The sequence below is a fragment of the Numida meleagris genome, chromosome 2 (genome assembly GCF_002078875.1).
Source record: "Numida meleagris isolate 19003 breed g44 Domestic line chromosome 2, NumMel1.0, whole genome shotgun sequence".
In the NCBI taxonomy this organism is placed as follows: domain Eukaryota; kingdom Metazoa; phylum Chordata; class Aves; order Galliformes; family Numididae; genus Numida; species Numida meleagris.
In genome coordinates, this window is record NC_034410.1 from 55786664 (window position 1) to 55793770 (window position 7107).

Here is a 7107-nt window from a genome sequence, read left to right on the forward strand (position 1 = left end):
GCAGCTAGTACCACCTCTAGACGGCTGTGTTGTTTTAAAATACACTGGCTATGACTATCAGTGACTGGGAGCTTGGGTTAATTTGTAAAATTTGGTTTCTTGAGGGAAGCGTAATTCAAAGTCAAGGGCAGGAGAGGGAAAACAAGTCTGTAACTCTTGTATGTCTGTGCTTTCTGTTTACAAACGTGAAGTTTCTAACGATGCTCTGCATGCTACACTCTGTGTTCTTTGTGTTTTGGTGCCCATATGGAGATGGAAGCATCCAAATACTTGACCTCTTGTGTGAGTGCCAAGTGTCATGGAGGTGTCATTAATAACTGCTATCAAAATGTCTTGGAGTCTTAGTATTTTATTTGGCTGATTGCTGTTCCAGAAGCCATTACACTGTTTCCTCTCAGCTTTTGATACAGTGGATGACTTTTATAATGCAATCATTGTAAGTTTATAATGTAATTACATTCTGGTTGGTCTCTCACTTACCTTTATGCATAATCTGAATGCTGACAGCACAGCAGAGTGAAGGTACTATGTGGTGTAATCAATAATAGTGGAGTTTTAAAAGGAATGATTTTGTTATAAGGCCAAAGATGGGAAGGATAACACTGTAATATTGTTATTGTCCATGTATATAGACAATCTATGTGAGCATCTGTGCAGTGGAATTGCCAGATCACAGCCTGAACCAATGGTTGAGCACCAGGCGTGGCTAAGCCAGGGAGCTCAGGTGCGAACAGTGTACCTGAGTACAGGAAGGGGTGGAGCCTGGATCCATCCCTCCTCACCCCTCTCATTTAAGGGTTAGCAGCCAAAGGAGTAATGTTTCCCTGGGTAGAGATTGTGCTCTTCTCACGTTGTTACCAGTCACTGGGAGGGGTGAGTAAATTTTCATTTTTTTTTTTTTTTAAAAAAAAAAAACCTGCTCTTGCTGTGTAGGGTTTGTCCCTTGCTGGAAGGCACTATCATTGCCTTCTTTTGCTGTGTAATCTGTTAATCAGGTAGGAATGGAATTGTTTGGAAGATGCTCTACAATGTTCTGTGCAAAGGTACCTTATGGTTCAAGAAGTCATGTACTTTTGTTGACTAAACCAGAGTAATTGCTGTAATTCTAAAGTAATTAATCACTTTATTAACTGCCAACTGTTAACCTGTTATTAGTTCTTTACTAATCTGTGTACCCTGTTCAGAAAACACTACTAGATTTCAGCAGTGAAAGACTCTATCCAAACAATTATTCCTCTGAGAACGATAAAGAGGAATAGAGGAACAGTCTTGGGTCTTGTAACCAGCTATGTGATTAATTTCAAGAAAATGTATATCATATTTCAACCCAAAGATGGTACCTATGCTTTTATAAGACTATCTTGAATTTTTAACCTCTGTTAAAAAACTATCAAACTATCAGCAGAGGAGAGCACATTGTTAGCATAATTTATAGATATTATGACAAAATCAATATGTCAAATCTATCCAAGGTGCTTGAACAAAGACACAGGGGAAATGTTGTTTTGCTTTTTAGTCAGGCCAATAAGATTCTGTTCTGCTTTTGATTCTGGTGAGATTTGGAGGGCGTGGGACCAGTGGGATTAGAGGCAAGCACCATCAGCAGTATAGAATGCAGACTGTTATTTATAAGCTTAAAAAAAAAATTGATGTTCTGTGATGGTATTGTCCACCTTAATTAACTGTTGGTGCTAAAAAACAAGCAGCCCAATCCTATTCCTGCAACATGAAAGTGAGGGGAGTAACATGTCTTTTTTTATTTATAAAACTGTAGGGGTCTAGTATGAATATCATCCTTTTGACACTACCTCCCAGTTACACACAGGACATTTAAAACATTGCTGCCTTTGCAAGGGTGTCCCAAAGACAAATTGGTTGATGTAAATCTGCTTGTGTAGAGTTTTAAAATCCTTTTGATTCTGAAATTATATTTCACAGGGATTGTGGTGCTCCTCAATCGATAGAGGTAACTCAGTGGACTTCAGACGATAAATAGAAGTTACCTAAAAGCTTTAACTACATGCCTACCTAATACGTAAGTCACACCTACCTGTTACATGTACCAAGCTGAGTGGTGCAGTTGACATGCTAGAGGAAGAGGGCATGCTATCCAGAAGGACCTGGATTGGCTTAAGAGGTGGGCCCATGCCAACCTCATGAAGTTTGACAAGTGTAAGGTCCTGCACTTGCTTGGGACTGCAGAGGGCAATCTCAAGCACAGATGCATGTTGGGCAGAGAATAGCCTGAGAGCGGCTCTGAGGAGAAGGATTTGAGCGATGGCTGATGGAAGGCTCAACATGAGCCAGCAATGTGCACTTGCAGCCCAGAATGTGATCCATATCCTGTGTTGCATCAAGAGAAGTGTGACCAGCAGGTTGAGGGAGGTGATTCTGCCCATCTACTGTGCTTTCTTGAAAACCCATGTGGAGTATTGTATCAAGTTCTGGGGCTCCCAACAGAAGAAAGATGCCGAGCTGCTGGAGCAGATCCAGAAGAGTGCCATGGAGATGATCAGAGGGCTGAATGTCCTGCAGGGACAGGCTGAGAGAATTGGGGTTCTTCAGCCTGGAGAAAAGAAGGCTTTGAAGGAACCTTACAGTCACCTTCCAGTACCTGGAGGGATTCTACAGGAAAGCTGGGGAGGGACTCTGTATAAGGGAATATAGCTACAAAATGAGGGGAGATAGCTTTAAACTAGAAGAGGGTAGATTTAGACTTAAGAAGAAATCTTTACTGTGAGGGTGGTGAGACATTGGAACATTGCCCAGCAACGCTGTGGATGCCCCATCTCTTGAGATGTTTAAGACCAGACTGAAGGGTGTTTTGACAACCTGGTCTAGTGGGAGATGTCCCTACCTATAGTGAGGGGGGTTGGAAATAGATGATCTTAAAGGTCCCTTCCAACCCAAACCATTCTATGATGTAAAATACAAGGTTGCATAATGTGTTTGAATCTTCTGTGCTTGTGTGTGTGGTCTTTGGTGGCCATGTAGGGAGGTATCCCACTCCTTGCTTCATCCATATTTGAGCACAAGAACGCTTAGTCTCTTCTGCTAGGTTACTGTTTTGGCTTTGTGCCTCCTATCAAAGATGTCTGTTCTTGTTTCTTATTTGGGAAAGTTGTTTATCCTAGATAAGCAAGACATCTGGCTTCAATCCCCCTGCCATGGGCAGGGTTGTGTGCCACTAGATCTGGCTATCCAAAGCCCCATCCAACCTGGCCTTGAATGCTTCCAGAGTGAGGGCATCCACAACTTCTCTGAGCAACCTTGTTCCAGTGCCTCACCACTCATGAAATTCAGCTTCAGGAGTAGGTTATGAGGTTCTCTCACCTGTTTTCCAGGCTGTGAGGGGAGGAAAAGCTGTTAAGATCTCTACGAGTATTGTGTACCTGCGAAGTGAGGAGTGTGAGATAGTGTAGTAAAAGATCTTTCTCTTATTTTGCCCTACCTTCCTTTTGGTGTATGTTATAGTTACTAAACGTTTTCTCAAGCCTCAGTTTCAATTCCATACTGTGAAATAGAAGTAAAGTTTATTTTAAAAATAAGTTTTGTCAGTAAGAGAGCTGCCTGATCTGGTTTGAGCTGGATGGAAGAATGCTCATCCACTAGTTGTATGAGTCATCTATGATTTCATGTGCTTTTATATTGAGTTTATATACTTGACAGTGGTATCTCTCAAGAGGTAATGCCTGCATTGTGAGCTGATACAATTATATACATATGCTTGTAGCTCTGAATAAAGACTTCTATGAAGTGCCAGAGGAAAGAACTGTGTCTTGCCAGCATCTTTAATTTTATCACTGTCTCCAGCTGATGCTGACATGTTTTCATCTTTTTAGATTTTGACTCTTATTCCCTTTGTGTATTAACAGAATTCTTGCTGTTCTGTTTTTGATGGGGAAGAAGTTGATATAGGAAATCCAGAAGGAAGCTCACTCTGTAATGTGTCTGTTTAATGATATATATGCATTCTTTTGTTCTTGCATGTTTCTTTGTGATCATAATCCTGTAAATTAAGAAGTGAATTACGAAAAACTCTACTGAAACCCATTAGTACTAGGACAAACTTGGTTTTGCATCAGTTGTTGAATTGGACCGGGTATTTTATAAACCCCGGTGTCTTCATCTCTAGAACCTATTATCTGTTGTTTTTTATCTCTTTACAAGGCTTAAATAGACTTTGCAGGAGGGGTTGAATGCTGTCTTCTACTTGTGGATGCTGATGGTTGAGAACCTGTTGTTGTTGGTTCTTGGTCTGATAATTGTTCTGATTGCTTTTTTTTTTTAATGATGTTATTTCTTCATGGTCATGGAGTTTTGTATCCACTGTTTCTTTAGAGAATATTTAGCACTCTGGGTGGCACTGAGGAAACTTGCTGTGTTTCCTAAGAAGGAAATTATGGTTGCCAATAACACATTCATACCTCTTAGTAGAAAATTAGCTCAATGAATAACTCTGTGCAGTGGAAACTTGGTAATTCAAAATAGGAGAAGATGGAGTTAAGTGGCCTTATTTCTTAGTCTGCTAGTTATCTTAGTGCACATTCTTAAAAAATCCATTCTGTCAATCTATAACACAGCCATTTGGCGTGTATATATGCAACTATCTGGTATCCTTTGAATGAGATGAATGGAATAAATAGAGAGGTGGTGATGAAACTAAGGCTAAGTGGCTTGATTACTGGTGAAGATTGCCAGACCCACGGATGTGGAGAATGAATTAACCTGTAGTTTGCAAGTTATCTGGTTGTTAATGTATCTGCCTTTATGTAAGAGCTGCTCTGAAAGTAATGCCTTCTATTTTATTATCTTGGCCCATGATGTCAGAGGTGAATGTTAGTGGTATGGTAGTGGAGGCCAAACCATGGGTGTCCAACATTTTGGCTTGCCTGGTTCACATTGAGGTTGCTCTGAAAGTAATGCCTTCTGTTTATTTCCATAAAAGCTCCCGATGATGTGAAGAGCACAATACCCTATTTGACAGAGCAAATTCTCAGCTATCAAACATTACTTTTCAACAGTCACTATGCATTTTCACCAGTGACAAACAAGACCCTGCATGCCATGCTTGTAGGAATTGACACAGCCATTTGGAACATGGTTTGTCTTCCATGTCACTGTTACTGCTGCTGAAATGCATCACCTACTACCTCACTGTACTAACATTCACTGTTTGGTTTCAATAAAAACATTCAGCAAGCATTGATAAATTGTCAGTGGGTGCAGCTTACTCTTATTATTGTTATTTGACTCATCCCATTGATGTAGCCTATCCTTCAGAGCCTTCCTATGTCCAGTCAGATCAGTAATCCTGCCCAACATGTTGGTTTCTGCAGACTCAGGGAGGGTGCACTTAATCATTCATTGTTAATGAAAGCTGGCCCCACTATTGAGTCAGGTGCCAGGCCACCAACTGGATTGCACTCCATTCACAGTGACGCTTCCAGCCTGGTTACCCAGTAAGTACTTCACCCAGTAAACTGTACACTTGTCCAAGCCATGAGCAACCAGTCTGTCCCAGAGAAGGCTGTGGGAAATAGTATCAAACACCCTACCGAATCTAGGTAGGCAACACAAAATAGAACATCCTGACTTGAAAAGGACCAGTAAGATTCAATGCATCCAACACTGCCTCCATACAAGACCAACTAAAGTTCAAAACACATCCTGGAGACTGTTGTCCAAATGCTTCTTGAATTCTGACAGGAACCTTTTATTCATACACAGCTGTTCTCTCAGGTCTTATAGGGGTCATCCTCAGGGGGAAGAGGCACAACCATGTAGCTGGTTGTCCCCCATTGCTTGAAACTAATGTACCTCAGGCAGCATTGAAACTGTTCAGCACCTAACATTAGGTAAAGAGAAAAGGGAGGGGTTTCTGTTTCCTGTGCAGTGACTAAATTGCAAACAGTGTGCTGAGAAGTTGAACAGACTGTTGTGGAACTAAGGAAGACTAAGCCAGTTGTACTGGTGTTTCTGTTGATGAGTCGCTGAGCCTGTGCTACCATTGCAGTGAGATCCCCAGATACTCCTCTTTTTCCTGGGTGCTTCCAGAGTTTTGCTTTCGTGCCTTGTATAGATGCAGGAGGTAATACTGACTACTAAACTGTCCACTGGACAAATGGGGGCAGGTATTCCCTCTTAGCTACTTCATAGCATCTCTTCACCCTTTGGCTCCTGCTGATTTTGGTAACATCACTGAGCAGATCACATCTCTAGAGGACTGCGTGTCAGTTCTTTGGGTTAGGTTCACTGCACACGGAATAGTTTGGGTTGTACGGTTCTAAAATCATCCAGTCCCCCCACTGCCCTGGGATGGAACATCTTTCACTACATGAGGTTGTGCCAAAGCCCTACCCAACCTGGCCTTGAACACTTCCACTGATAGGGCATTCTCAGCTTATCTGGGCAGTGTGTTCCAGTGCCTCACCACCTATCACTACAGGCCCTGAGGAAAAATCTTTCTCATAAGCACCCTTTATGTATCAAAAGGCTGCAATAAAGAATTCTCATAGCCTGCTCCAGGCTAAAATCTCCCAGCCTTTCTTCATGGGAGAGGTGTTGCATTCAGCCAAGCTGAATCAAACTTGAATACCCTGGGGATGACAGAGCTCCCCAGCCTCTCTGGGTACTGTTTCCATGCTTGGATGCTCTTATGGTGGTCGTTTTCTCCTCTTGCCCAGCTGGGAGTTGTCCATGCTGCACTGGGGGCCTGGTGCCTCTCATCCTCCTACCACTGAGCAGCTGGGGGAAAAAAAAAACAACAGGCTTTACCTTCTTCTACCTTGCTCCCAGCTGCAGCTATACGTAATGCTGCCATCTTTCATTAATGCTGACTGAAGGCAGTTTCCACAACTTACCCTGGGATGCCAGATGCCCTGTCCCTTCCCAGGCCCTGGGCTGGGTCCTCACCCCACATGGCAATGTCTTTTCTGTACTGGGGAGACTAGCAAGGGACGCAGGAATCCACATGCGGGGTCTCAAGTTCCAATGAAACAGAGGTAATTCTATTGTTGTGGTTGTTCTAGTGGGTTCAGGGTTTTTTCAATATTGTTAATTTTGGTAGTTTTTTGTTCTTTGAATCATTTGTTGTCAAGTCTTCGG

The 7107-nt window shown here is 42.3% G+C and overlaps 1 long non-coding RNA gene across 1 annotated transcript in view; it reads left to right on the forward strand.

The window, feature by feature from the left end:
- The window catches only part of LOC110394866, a 12233-nt gene continuing 5888 nt past the window's right edge, over positions 763-7107 (forward strand). Inside the window, exons 1-2 of the long non-coding RNA XR_002435984.1 lie at positions 763-873; positions 1939-2035. This is a non-coding gene — a long non-coding RNA (uncharacterized LOC110394866). The remainder of the gene's footprint in view (positions 874-1938; positions 2036-7107) is intronic.